Below are 14556 nucleotides of genomic sequence, written 5' to 3'. Positions count from 1 at the left end.
GCAGATCTCCTCCTTGTGCATACTGAATCTTGCATCTACAAACTTTAGTGATGAGCACACAGTTTTACAGCTTTTTACTCCGAGGGAGCAAACAACTAAGAGACACTGACTCAGTTTATTTCTCTTGCTACTCTCAGAGCAAACTAAATTCTGACTGCAGAATCCTTGTTACTGGTGATGAGGCACATGCAGAGAAGTGGCCTTGGGGTGCCAACTCTGAAGCATGGGGACACCACCACAGTGCCAAAAATGCAACCTCTGCTCCATGAGCACTTGCATTCCCTCCCCCCCTGTTCAAGTGATATCCTGCCAACATTCTAACAAGGAATCTCTGAAAAACATTCTACCTCACTAAAGGCTTGTCTACACTGGCACTTTACAGCGCTGCAACTTTCTCGCTCAGGGGTGTGAAAAAACACTCCCCCCCCCCCCCGAGTGCTGCAAGTGTCAGCGCTGTAAAGAGCCTGTGTAGACAGTGCACCAGCACTGGGAGCCATTCCCCTCATGGAGGTGGGTTTTTTTAAGAGCACTGGAGAGCTCTCTCCCAGCGCTATGCCCCGAATACACAAGCCATGTTAAAGCGCTGCTGCGGCGGCACTTTAACATTGCCAGTGAAGACGTGCCCTTAGCAAGGCATGGAACATTCTCTGGGTAAAATGCTCTTCCCCAAAAACATCCATCAGTTCCTCACTCTCTCCCCCTACAAATCAATTAATTCTTCCACACTCACCCAAGTTCTGTGAGCTGACTGGTTGGGAATAGGTTCCCTCTGATAGAAAGGCTGAGTGATAATGTGAAGATAGGATCTCTTTAGTTCATGAGGTAGGTGCGTCTTCTCTAGAAGATTTTAGAGGATTGGGTGGGAGAGGAGAGTATCTTAGCTGGTGGGGATGGGAGTTCTGAAGGAAGAACAATGCTCCAGGCTCTCTCAGTACCAACTCTTCAAACTATAAGAGAGATGAGGTAGGTGAGGTAATATCTTGTATTGGACCAAGCTCTTCAAACTAGAAGGGGTTGATGAGAGGGACATGCATTGGCAGGGAGAGAGGTAGGCTGCAGTGGCTACAGGATCCCTACTCAGTGCAGCAGCAAGTTCTTCCCATCTCTTCCTTATTTGTGACTCAAGTGGGCTGTGCAGAGGGAAGGAGGGCACAAGAACTAGGCACCGCATCCCTCATTCACCGTTAAGTGTCATCCATAGTAGACACTTAACTGAACAGGATCATGCACAAACAATTCAGCATGTCCTCACTAGCCTTGCTGAACTGGCTAAGTTTGGGCCGGTGTCCACACTGATTTGCCAAAACCAATTCAGCTATTTGTACATTATCCCCACCATGGAGGGTGTTTTGGGAGCAGAGCTCGCAGCCCCACACCACAGATGCAGCCAATAGTTCATTGACTGAGCGTCCCCATTTTGTCTCCCTTACCATGAACACACTAGAAACCTACCTTCAAATAATGCCCCCTGAAAACGTCTTCCTCCCTCAGCCTTCAGTAAACCCCACAGCTTTACATGTCCTACGTGAGCAAACCACACTTAATTTGCTAGCTGATAGGCCCCTCTCTGCCTCCATGCCATGCCCTATACAGTTCTCCTCCCACCCCATATTAAGTCAGCCGTGGAAATCGTACCCCACCACCAGCCTCCACTAATCCCCTCCATTTCTGCTCTAGATATCCTTGACTAAAAATACCTTCTCAATAGCTCCCCCACTTTAGTGCTACCTCCAGTCATGCTAAACTTTCTGCTGACAATCAACAAGAAACAGTTTTAAAATAAAGAAGACAGTATTATCCCTAAAGATATGCTGCCTGTCTCTGCTTCACTGCCTAGAACCTCCCCCAACCTCTGTACTATGGGATTTGAAGAAACAGTGCACATAACTTGCATTAGTAGCAACAGTAGCCCCTGCACATCTTGTCTGCCACTCATAACTCTGAAAATGGTATGAAGATACATGGAGTGCCAATGGCCACTGACTGAGTGATGAAAGGGCCACAGTTACAGCAGATGGCAAAGTCACTAACATTTCTCCAACACTGGTTTATGAAATAACACTGCTTGTGTGCCCTTTGGGATTCTTGTGAGACCCAAGAGTCCAGCCGCTCTAACACTCCTTTCTTTGGCTCCCAGTCCCACTCTGGCTATGTTCTACTGCAGCTCTGCAGCCATTATGTGCTGTGGCTCTGTTTAACAGGTGTCCAAGGTGGTGACCCTGCAGGCGGTTCTGTGATGAAGGTGCCATTGCATTGTTTAGAGCATGAAGTATTACCTGCACCCATATATTCACAATGTCAGACCTGTTGGCAAGAGCACCTCCCTTCTGCCACAAAATTACCAGACCATCTCCTGAGCCTGTAAATCTTGACACACTCACTGGTTTGGAATAAAATCAGACCCAGGTGAAATGTTACAATAATCAAAGACTGGGAACACTTCTCTCTCACTTCATAGTCACCTGAAGCATGTGCCAAGTGAACATATATGTAAGCAGAGCCACCTTGAGCTTCCTGCTGGGAAACAGTTCAGCAGCTGCCTTTTTCTAAGGCTGGGATTCATAGGCTGCCTGCTAGGCGACCGCTGAATTCTGGCTCCGAAGTTCATTCTAATCAGCTCAGGACTCTTCATCCTCTCAACCATGTGGCCTTGATGCACAGTACTGTTTTTGATCAGAGGAAGCACCAGCTTCACAACATTTAAAGACGACCTGCAAAGGGGGAAACAATTGGGTGTTTTCCTTTTTTGGCATCTTTGTGACGGATAAAGGCAGCCTGAAAAGTGTTGTTTGTTTTTGGTGAGACAGGGAGTTGCCTGCTTGCTTTTAAATTAGAAACATACAGGTTTGTCAAGCCTGTAAGATTCTATAACCTTTATCTGTACTAAGAGAATTTTGAAAACATTTCCCATCATTGCTAATACAAGTTCAGCTTCACTGGTGTTAGCCACAGCTGAAGGACCGAGTGTAAATGGGCTGCCAGCAGCCACTGGTATTTTACATGCTATATGGATTAGGTCTGTGCTGAGCCTGGTACCTCTTGATCCACCCTGATGCTTCCTTTCCAGCACCTCATGGAGGCTTCACTAGGTGGCCACCCAACTGGGAGCTTGTGACTTTACTGACATAACCTGTAACCATATAGATCACTGTTATATAGTTGCAACAAATATTGTACAAAGGTTGTTGTGTAAGGTGTCTATGAAAAGGTTGTGGCACCTTAAAGACTAACAGATTTATTTGGGCATAAGCTTTCGTGAGTAAAAACCTCACTTCTTCGGATGCATCCGAAGAAGTGAGGTTTTTACTCACGAAAGCTTATGCCCAAATAAATCTGTTAGTCTTTAAGGTGCCACCAGACTCTTTGTTGTTTTTGTAGATACAGACTAACACGGCTACCCCCTGATATATGAAAAGGTTATGATTTGCTGATTATGCTATCTGTATGGGTGTATCATTTTTGTTGTTGAAGTTATGAATATTGGCTATGTATTTGAATATCAATGTGTTTTGATTCTAAGTAGCCTCAGTGAAGCATTTGGTCAGCTTCTTAAGAAAGAACTATTCTCAGTAAGTGCCTGATCAAGAAACACCTGGCTGACAATGAGCTTTGGGAGATGCCAATCCACATCTGAGCTTTCCTAGGAACCTTCAAACTAACGTGTAAACAATGGCGTCAGCCTGTAAAGAACTGAGTCATGCATGGACATGTAGCTTGCCCATGTGACTCCAGGCTTCATCGTGCTGCTGTGATCTTCCACAGGGCAGAGGATATAAAAGGCCTTGAAAACTCCTCCATCTTGTCTTCAATCCTGCTTCTGACCTCTGGAGGGACTTTGCTACAAACTGAAGCTCTGAACAAAGGACTGACTGACCCATCCCAGCTGTGGATGTATTCCAGAGACTTAATTTGAACCTGCAGTTTATTCCATTACTGAACCAAGAACTTTGCCATTAATGTATGTAATTGATTCCATTTAACCAATTCTAGCTCTCATCTATATCTTTTTCCTTTTATGATTAAACCTTTAGATTCTAAAGGATTGGCAACAGAGTGATTTGTGGGTAGGATCTAACTTGTATATTGACCTCGGTCTGGGGCTTGGTCCTTTGTATCAGGAGAGCCATTTTTCTTTTACTGGGGTATTGGTTTTCATAATCATTCGTCCCCATAACAAGTGGCAATGATGGGGATACTGGGAAACTGAGTGTCTAAGGAAATTGCTTGTGTGACTTATGGTTAGCCAGTGGGGTAAAACTGAAGACTTCTGTTTGGCTGGTTTGGTTTGCCTTGCCTTGGTGTGCACAGGAACCCCAGCCTTGGGCTATAACTGCCCTGCTTTAAGCCATTTGTCCTGAATTGGTACTCAGTTGGGTCCCACCAAAGCCAGCATCATTACAGAGCTATTCCTCACATGAGCAATGACAATGATAGGCAGGTCAACCTTTAGCATGTGGCTGTGGAGTGGGTGATCAAGTGAATGTGAATCTCTTCTAGCAGTGGATCACCCTGATGGCTGGAGGTTTGTTACCTGACACTCTACTCCACAGATCAGCTAAGGGAACAGGTGTCCCATGTGATGGGAGGGGGTTCAGGGTATGAGAGGGGTATCAGGTCTCTTCCAGTTCCTCTCTTTAAACTCCAGGCTGGAGGTGGGCTGCAGTGGCTACAGGACTCCAAAGCAGTCCAGCAGCAGCTTGGCCCTCACTCCTCTCCTCCTTGTGTGCTGCTAGGGTGACTGACCAGGCTAGGGTCACTGCCAGGTTGACTTTTCTGTTAGTCAGTTGCAGCCACCAGTACTCAACCCATTATCTATTTCTGCATTTCTCCTGCTCCTTTATGTATGAACTGCAAGCTACTGAAAGAGCATTCAGAGCATATCAGGACAGGTAGTGAAGAGAGAGAGAGAATATGCATGCAGCAACCCAAGGGAGTAGAGAAAACAACTAAGAATTGAGGAGGCAATAGAATGAGGAGAAGAAGAAGAAGAAGAGGTGAAGGAGCAATAGCTAAAGGAAAGGAATAGCTCAGTCAGGAAGAGGCCAAAGAGAGGGAGACAACAGCAGATAAGGGAAAAAAAAGGGATGAAAAGACTACAAGGAAGAAATGGAAAAAGGTAAGGGAAAACAAGGAGGAAACAAAATGCTGAGATTTTCACTGAATATGTCACTTCAGCTCTGAAAAGTCACTTTCCCACATTTTGCTTAATCTCACCAGCAGACATACCACACCAATAAATTTGAGGAAGGAAGGTAACAGGAGGCAAGGGCAAAATATTGTGACTGATATAACTTGAGTCAAATCACTGCTCGCTCTTGAGTTTGAAATTAAGTTAACAGGGTAGCATTTGTTCTTTAATAGTGCTTGCTGAAATATCAGTACATTCCACCAAAATTTCAAGTCCCATTCAGTTGTCATTTAATATGTTTTGCCTTATCTGATCTTTCTATTCCTCTAGTGTCATTGTCATTTCTACTGTACTACTCACTGAAGTAAAACTTCATACGATGCTCTGACTCCCAATTGTGGTCATCAAAAATCCCCTTCACGTAGAAGAAGGCATTGTTAACCCTGGTATTCTGGCCAAATTTCAGCTCACATTTACATTTTGCCTACCTAAATTCTTCCTCTAGTTTCTACTAGATAAAATATTCATCTTCACTATCTTTCATAAACCACTGTGTTGCCATGCATCATTAAACAACTGATACATTTCTCCCCAGAGGTAGTTTCCCTTAGTTGGTGGGTGAGTTATCATTGTATATTGTGTGATTTGCAATGAGCTCTAGGAAACCTTGGGATATTAAGTTAAATAAAATAGTTATCTTTATATAGCTCTTAACATACTGGAAATTTACTCTGTTTAAAGGCATTTGACCAAGAGCAACTTTACTACAATCATCTATAGGCTTGGTTTCATTAACAGCAGATTTCACTTCAGAGAATGTATTCCTTTAAACAAGGTAAAATAGCTACCCTCACCTGAAGTGTGCCTGTGTCAGTTTCACAGTAATGACACCTCTGACATCTTCATGGCCTCCTTGTGGGTACCCCCACTCAGGTCTCATGCCTCAAGCTGTCACCTGTCTCGGGGTGGGAACACACATACCCTCTCCCTCTAGGCTGGGGATTTAGGCTTCAATTCATCCTGTAACTCACCGATCACTTTAGCAAGTCTGAGTTTATTTCAGAGATTATATATATATATATATATATATATATATATAGACAAAGTTCCTCCTCTATCTTGGTGGGTCCTGCGCTTATTGGCGGATTTTCTTGCCTCAGAGATTCACCATGTGGGTTGGGGAACAGCCCAGAGACCTTCCCCTCTGGAAGAACCCACAGTCCAGGTCAATTGGGAGGTTTGGGGGGAACCCGGGCCCGCCCTCTACTCCGGGTTCCAGCCCTGGGCCCTGTGGATTGCAGCGGTCTATAGTGCCTCCTGTAACAGCCGCATGACAGCTACAACTCCCTGGGCTACTTCCCCATGGTCTCCTCCAAACACCTTCCTTATTCTCACCACAGGACCTTCCTCCTGGTGTCTGATAACACTTGTGCTCTTCAGTCCTCCAGCAGCACCCTCACCCTCTCACTCTCAGCTCCTTGTGCCTCTTGCTCCCAGCTCCTCACACTCACACCACAAACTGAAATGAGCTCCTTTGTAAAGCCCAGGTGCCCTGATTAGTCTGCCTTAATTGATTCTAGCAGCTTCTTAATTGGCTCCAAGTGCCCTAATTAGCCTGCCTGCCTTAGCTGGTTCTAGCAGGTTCCTGATTACTTTAGTGCAGCCCCTGCTCTGGTCACTCAGGGAACAGAAAACTACTCATCCAGTAACCAGTATATTTGCCCTCTACCAGACTCCTGTACCCCACTGGTCTGGGTCTGTCACAATATTTTTATATATATATATAAAAAAAAAGGAGGGAGTTTGAGTAAATTTGAAGCTCTAATGTACCCTGCTTCTCCCCACTTGCATTTCAGTCTGACTAACTCAGTCAGGGTAGCATTGGGATATGCCAAATAAAGATACCTAAGCGATGAAGCCTGGAGTCGAACTGAGTTTTTGGGAAGCTGAGTGGATAGAAAGAGGTCTCAGAGGGAACCCCAACATACTTGTGTAGAAATAATTTTCTTTTGCATTTGTTCCATATTTACTAGTCCAGACTGGGGAACTCTTTATTTTAATAAAAATGTAGAGGAGTGGACTCACTCCTGCAGCACCTCCTGCTGGTGACTTCCAGGAATTACCTCCTTCCAGCTCTGGAGTGCCCTCTGCAGGCTGGTGATCCGCCTGTCCTCTGGCCCCCCATGTCCCTCCCTGGACCCCAAAGCCCTTGTACCTGGGGTGCTGCCCCCTAGCAGTAACCCCTCAGTCTTAGGGTCTCCCCTCCCTGGGGAATCCCCACCCACTATTCCCACCTCACTTCAGTATAAGGCTACTGCCAGTCACTATCTAGCCCCATGCCCTGGGGCAGACTGCAGTATCAGCCTACTCATCACTGGCAAGGTTGGGTTTGGACCTGCTACCTTGGCCTACCCCTGTGCTGCCCTCTACAACCCGAGTACCCCTTGGCCTTCTGCTAGGCCACAGCCTGGGGCTTTCCAGGCTGGAGCTCCCCAGCTCCTCAGCCTGTCCCCAGCCCTGCTCCACTCAGGTACTCTGTTTCTAGCTCCCTGCAGCCAGGCCCTTCTCTCTCTAAATGCAGAGAGAGAGAGAGAGTGAGTGAGTCTTTGCTCCTGGCTCCCAGCCTTTATAGGGCTAGCTGGGCCCTGATTGGGGCATGGCCCAGCTGCAGCTGCTTCCCCAATCAGCCCAGGCCTTTCTTTCACAGCCTGCCAGCCCTCTCCCAGGGCTGGAGCAGGTCACCACCCCGCTACAGAAAGACTATATATGACTCAAGTTTCCCCACTCACCTTATATTATAGGCTAAAAAGACAGAATGACTGAGCCACCTAAGATAAGAGGGAGAACACCCAAAGAACCATTTATTATAAACAAGATAAGTTAGGAATGTAGAGAGAAGGTAAAGAGTAGGTCAAGCATGGACAATGATTGGTTCCTGCAAAGTAACTGATCCAATCCAAAAATGTGTAATGCGATGTATAGGAAATGTAATGAGATGTGTTTTTATATATATTTGTTATATTATATGTATGTATGTATATGGCAGGATAAGGATGGGTGCTGAGGGAGGCATTTGTCAGAATTGATCAGGTATCTGCTAGCTGTGGAACTTTATTGAGCTGAGACCAAAACCACATACAGTGACTGGTGACATAGGGTGGTACTGGAGACATGGCTATAGAAGGTCTGAATGAGGAAGGAGATAAATCTGTGGGAAGTTTCCCCTGATCACTATTAAAGTTCTACTCACTGTGGACACTGGTAAATCCACATGGGTGTACAGCTCAATGAGAAACTGGGGGCTGAGGGAGCTGTGTACGGCAATGCATATAGTCATGCAGAGGTGTGTGATCAAAATGAAAAGTGTCTCTGAGATTCAGTACCAGGTATAGTATGGCACCAATGGCACTGAAACACCAGGCCCACACTCGAAGCCCATGACTACAAGGGGGCCCACAAATATGTTTGGCACCGGGGCCCACACAAGGTTAATCCAGCCCTGGTCAGCTAGTGTACTATCATATAAACTTTACAGCAAGAACTCGTACCTCCAAGGCCCTGCAAATATGGTTCTGCCTGCATCTATGTATTTTAATACAAGCCAATTATTCCTTATAAATATGGATACCAAGCTATAACTGTTGACTTTGCCGTTAGATAAACTCCTCTCACAATAGATAAACCTGAATACTGTGGGCAGAGATAATTAAGAAACATCCACAGACTTAAAATTTTATTTATTTTGTACAATAACTTCACAAACTATATAAAAAGGAATCACTTCCCCCCGCCGATGAAGTGTAATCACAACTGTGGTAGAATGTTTACCAGTACACAGCAAAAACATACTGCAGTTTAGGACAGGAAGCGAAGAACACCATTATACCCAACTGAAACTCCATGGGAAAATACAAGTAGGTAAAACATAATTATCCAAATTTGAATTTAGCCAGAACACCAAAGTCAATGGCTTTACCAACAGTGCTATCAGATTTTTGAGAACGATATGTGTCAGACATCAGACCCTACTTTTCAAGACAGACAAATACCAGGATATGTATTGCAAACCACATCTCTATATAAAACTGCAACCAACCCTGCCAAACCAAGCAAATTAATTTGCCCATCCTCCAGGTACAACACATATCAGTGACATTTGCATACTCACACACTGAGTTAGTGTATCCACAAGGGGCTCTGATACCAGTCAACTCTGTGTTTTTGGAGAACCAGGGCGCAGTGTCTGGTGTGTCTGACTCATGAGGGACACCCCCCCACCCCCACAGGTCTCTCCTTGAACCAAGACAGATCAGAAAAAAGGCTTGCAGAGAGCACTGAAGGGCGTTGGGAGACACACCTAGACCTGGCCTGACAAGAGTGACAAAATTAAGACATCTCCATTTCCATACAGAATGGAGAGCAGAGACAACTTCCCTAGCCTCATCTGCATGAAAGATGGGACAGGGATTAGCCTACAGAATGAAGAACAGAGAACTGCACTGAACTCTGGGACCAGAAAAGCAGAGAAGCACTGCATCATGGGAATCTCTGCTCCAGATGTTAATGAACCTATGCCTGCCCACACCCAGCTCAGCAGTTATCAGACCAATTCTAGTAATGAATCCTTGATTGATATCCAAAATACTGAAGCAGCCTAGTTGCATTGTGAGCTCCCTGGAAGAAAACACCACCCATAGCCAAGAGTGATCAGCTCCTATTGTCTAGCCTAAAGAAAACCCTTGAGTCACCAGTTTACCCATAAACAAATCTAGTGTTCTCCCTTGAACCATTGTTGTTTCTCTAAAAAAAACCCTATCTATGTTCAAGTAAGTGTTCTGATGCTTAGATCCAAACTATGCATCAGTTCCAGTGAGACTCCATCTTCTCCTGACTGATTGTGCTGGGGGCTCTGCCTGTCTCCAGCACTCAGGACCCTGAGCTACCACCATCACCTGGGAACCCCGACCAGTTCACCCTCATGGAATGGGTGAGATCCCCTTCTTTCTCTCTCTCTCTGTTTTCCTTTCTACCTTAGGTATTAACCTTTAATAATGTATGTTATGTTGGTTTAGCCCTCCTTGTGTAGTCATCACTATTATTCAATAAATAACTTTTATGGTTAAGCTGGTTGCTTCTCTCTCTCTTGCTGAACTTTACTCATTTGTGTTTTTAGCTTCCCCCATTTACTCTATAGCAACGCTCCTTTTACCTAAGCTAAAGATCCCTGCAGCGCCCAAAATACTGTGGGGTTTGCTCATCAAGTAGGTTACTGCCAGTACAATTGTGATGTGAGAGTGGGGATAGGGACGTGCTGAATCTGGGACACATAAGGATGACAGCTTGCAAGTGCTGCTTGATCCAGCCCATTGAGTCCAGGGACATATAATAGTGCTGATTGACCCAGTCCACTGAGAGAGAGAGAGAGAGAGAGAGTGTGAGTGTGAGTTCATCCAGTTCTGGGGCTGGAGGAACCAAGCCCTAGAGAACATAGGTCCTGCAGGATGGTTCCATTGGGAGGGGACTTGCATAAGGGAGAAGTAGAGCTCCATATGAAAACACACATGACACAAGCAGTACATTGATGGAACTACAGTACTACCCCCTTCCTCCCCCGAAGAGTAACCTGAATAAATGATGTGAAAGTGAAATGAATTATATTAAAGAAATAGAATGAATTAAAGAATGCAGTATGTACCTTTAAGTAGAAATGAGAAATGCTGCAATCCAGGTATCAGGAAAGCAGACATTAACTGTTAATGAATTGCTCCATTAAGGGCAATTGGTGAAGCATTAGCCTTAGATCGATAAGAGTTAATAAGGAAGCAAGATATGCATATTGTGCCCCAGGCAAATTTTACAATTTTGCTCTCTCTGTCCCTGTTTAGTTCGCACCCTTTTATATGTATAAGTAAGACTGTTTGAATCTTGCATGGGGGCTCATATTATCTGGGTGTTATTAGCAGAGCGCTGTGCTAATAAAACAGAGTGGTCTGACAAAATATGAGTCCTGAGTCTAACTTTGACAATGAGCATACCCTAAAGTAACGGGCTGAGCTGGTAACAGCTCCTGCAGTGAAAAGATCTCTCCCCATATTCCAGCCCAGGTAGTTCAGCTAAGCCTTGGAGAGGGGGAAGAATCCTACGTAGCAATCTGGATGGGGAGCAGCAGCAGAGCAACTCGGGGATCCGTACAGTGGCAAATTCTCTGACCCTGATAATTTCTGCACAATCTAGCCCCAGCCTAACAACCACTGCCTCCTTCATGTCTTGCATGACAGCATGCTGACAGATCCATGAAAATGGGCTCCATGCTGTACAGGGAATTCCGAATACACCCCACTCAGTGGAAATACACCAGTTCCACTGAAAGAAGGGATAAAATTCAACCCATACTGAAAAACACATTTGGGTCCACACATGCTGTAGCAGGGACCGAAGTATAGAAGAGTTCTTGGGACAGTGTTTATCAGATCAGAATTCTGAAGTTTACGATTCAACATCTGTACTCAAACTGGACCCCCGAAGTTTAAACAAGGTTATTGCCGAAGGCAGCACGGACAGACAAAACAACATTCTGGCCCACAGCTTCCAAGGAGGTGATCTGTTTACCGGCAACTCAGTAGAAATACTGACTTATGGTATCTGCTTGTTATGCAGGAAAGCCCCAGCTCCTGAGTTCTGTAAATGCTTATTCCAGCCCCTTCTCACAGGTTTTTCAGGTCAATACATGTTTTAGCTTTCCATTAAGCTAACTCTAATTCTTGTCACTGCTTTAGGACACTTCCTTACACACTAAGTTTAAATTTCCTCTCCACCTTTTCCAAAAGAAAATCTTTTCAACCAACTTTTCAGTCTGCATCCAGAAATGGAACACTGAATTCAACGGCTATTACGCTTCCACCAACCCCCGCCAAACCAACTTCTCTCTCTCCCCCCCGCCCCACTTCATCTTTTCAAACCAAGAGGAAGCAAGCATATTAGATCTACTTACTGCTGCTGCTCTCTTTCCTGTAGAGGAGTCACTCTGTGCAGAGTTATGGAGATTCCTGTGTGAATGGCAGACACTTCTCAGCCGTGAAACCCCACACCACAGAGAGACCTTTGTTGCCTCATGCCAGGAAAGAGTCAGCTCAACACCACAGGAAAAAAAAATTAAGTCAACGCTTTCAGCTTTTTTCCACCCCACAGGCCACTCCCTCATCCCTTCCTACATGCTCCTCTTCCCTTCCCCCGCCCCCTTTCTGAGTGTGCAAAGAGCTTCTCTCTATCTTCCAAAGCAAACAGCAGTCTATCCTGGAGGCATTCACACAGATCTAGGAGGGCAGCTTGCCAAAGACGCTACCACAATACAAATAATGAGCAAAAATAACAGTAAGAAGTCTGGATTATGAAGGATTAAGAGCCTCGTAAACACAAAGATTTTCACCTGAGCCCCCATAGCCTCTGTCCTTATGGAGATTCTTCAAGTACAGCTTCTATCATCCTTACCTAGGTTAATCTGCCTAGCACCATCTTCCAAGCCCTCCTCCCCAGCCACACCCACAGACCTCTCCATACAGACCTTGTCACTATGTCCTAAGACATGCACTTCTTACACCTATCTCAGGCCCTGTCTACACTGGCAAGTTTCTGCGCAGTAAAGCAGTTTTCTGCACTGTAACTCCCAAGGTGTACACACTGCCAAGCCACTTAGTGCGCAGAAACTGCAGTTATAGTGCTGTAAAAAAAACACCCCAACAAGAGGCGTACAGATTTCTGTGCCAGGGCTACAGTGCAAGTGTAGACGCAGTGTTCAATTACAGCGCTGTGATTCACCTCTGGGAGATGTCCCACAATGCCTGTTCTCACCCCTCTCTGGTCATCGGTTTGAACTCTACTGCCCTGCCCTCAGGTGACCAACGGTCAGCCCCACCCAATACATTCCTTTTGAATTTTGAAAGTCCCCTTCGTTTGCTCAGTGTGTGCAGTGTTCTCAGTGCATCTTTCCAGGTGGACATGCCTGCTCCATGCACCAGGTGATCCCCCGCTTGGAGCAATGCCGAGCCGCTGGACCTCATCAGCATTTGGGGAGAAGAGACTGTACAGTTCCAGCTGTGCTCCAGCCATAGGAATTGTGAGACCTACAGACAGATTTCACAATGCCTGACAGAAAGGGGACATCACCGGGACACACTGCAGTGCAGAGTCAAAGTGAAGGAGCTGCGGAACACCTACCACAAAGCACGGGAGGCAAACCGCCGCTCCGGTGCTGCACCCACAAGCTGCCGGTTCTACAAAGAGTTGGACGCAATACTTGGTGATACTTGGGTGGCTCACGTGCGAGTTGAAAATGGACTGAGCCAGGAGGAGGAAATCTTGGACAAGGATGTGGAAGGGGGGGGACCCAGAGGCAGAGGATGACTCGGAGGTCAGAAATGCATACAGCCAGCTCTTTTCTACCAGGGAGGAGGTTAGCCAATCACTGCTGTCGGATGTTGGCGAAGTGCAAACAGGAAAGCAGGCCCGTGGTAAGTGGATTTGATTTTGGGAGTTGCTGAAGCGAGTTGGTTGGGGGAAGGAGGGTTGCAAAAGCAGGCTTGTCTCCCACCGCATGCCTAGTCTGAGCGTCGGAACAGGCTGTTGATAGACTCCCTCACTTCATAGGAATCTCCCTCAAAGATCTCCAGGAATATCACGTGGAGATACTGGGCAGAGCTGCTTTGTTTACTGCCCTATTAATGGTAACTTTCCCGCGCCACTGTGCCATCACCGGGGGGAGGGGAAAGGGGACCATTGCTACACACAGGTGAGCTGTACCGGGGCCAGGGCGTAAGCCACAGGCTTGGAGAAGACCCTCCCTTGATTCCCTGCTCACCCTCAGCAGCGAGATATTTTCCATAATGATCACATCCTGTGGAAAGTGTGGGGACAGGAATGATTATCAGGCCCCCGCAAAGGGCTGGCTCTTCCCAAGAGCCACGTGCCCAGTATACAGCATGGTCTGGGAAGAGTGATTTACCCTGCCCCTGCGGTTACTCACCATTTTGGGGGTCTTGTGTGCTTGCCTGGGGTCAGCCAGTTAGTGACAGGTGTGTGAGTACTGGCTGTGTTTTAAATCATTGAATCAGTGTTGTCTGTGCTGCAAACAATACTGCTTCTGTAAAATGTTGCGTTTAAACTTCAGAGAGATGACCTCGGGAGCCCAGCCTCCCCCTTTGTTATTGACAGCTGAACGGCTGCACAGAATTAGAAAGCGGCCAAGAAGAACTAAGAAGGACTTTCTGCGTGAGGTTATGATGCACTTCGCTGCCGAGAAAAAGGAATTGAAGGAGTGGCGGGACAGCGAGAAGAGGGACTGAAAGGAGAACGTGGCACGCCAGAATGAAGCCATGGAGCAGCTCTTAAAGGTTATGGAGCACCAAGCAGACACACTCCAGGAGATACTAGCA

At 46.1% G+C, this 14556-nt stretch overlaps 1 protein-coding gene across 2 annotated transcripts in view; it reads right to left on the bottom strand.

The window, feature by feature from the left end:
• Positions 1-14556, bottom strand: part of B4GALT4 (beta-1,4-galactosyltransferase 4) — a 60659-nt gene that overhangs the window by 24153 nt on the left and 21950 nt on the right. Inside the window, exon 1 of one of the 2 annotated variants that reach the window (XM_034788936.1) lies at positions 12120-12257. The exons of the other annotated variant lie outside the window; for it this stretch is intronic. The gene's annotated coding sequence lies outside the window, so the exon portion shown is untranslated. Of the gene's footprint in view, positions 1-12119; positions 12258-14556 lie in introns of those variants that run through there. 2 annotated transcript variants of the gene reach the window in all.

The sequence above is a fragment of the Trachemys scripta genome, chromosome 1, assembly GCF_013100865.1.
Source record: "Trachemys scripta elegans isolate TJP31775 chromosome 1, CAS_Tse_1.0, whole genome shotgun sequence".
Lineage (NCBI taxonomy): Eukaryota > Metazoa > Chordata > Testudines > Emydidae > Trachemys > Trachemys scripta.
This window is presented reverse-complemented; position numbering and strand designations above follow the sequence as displayed.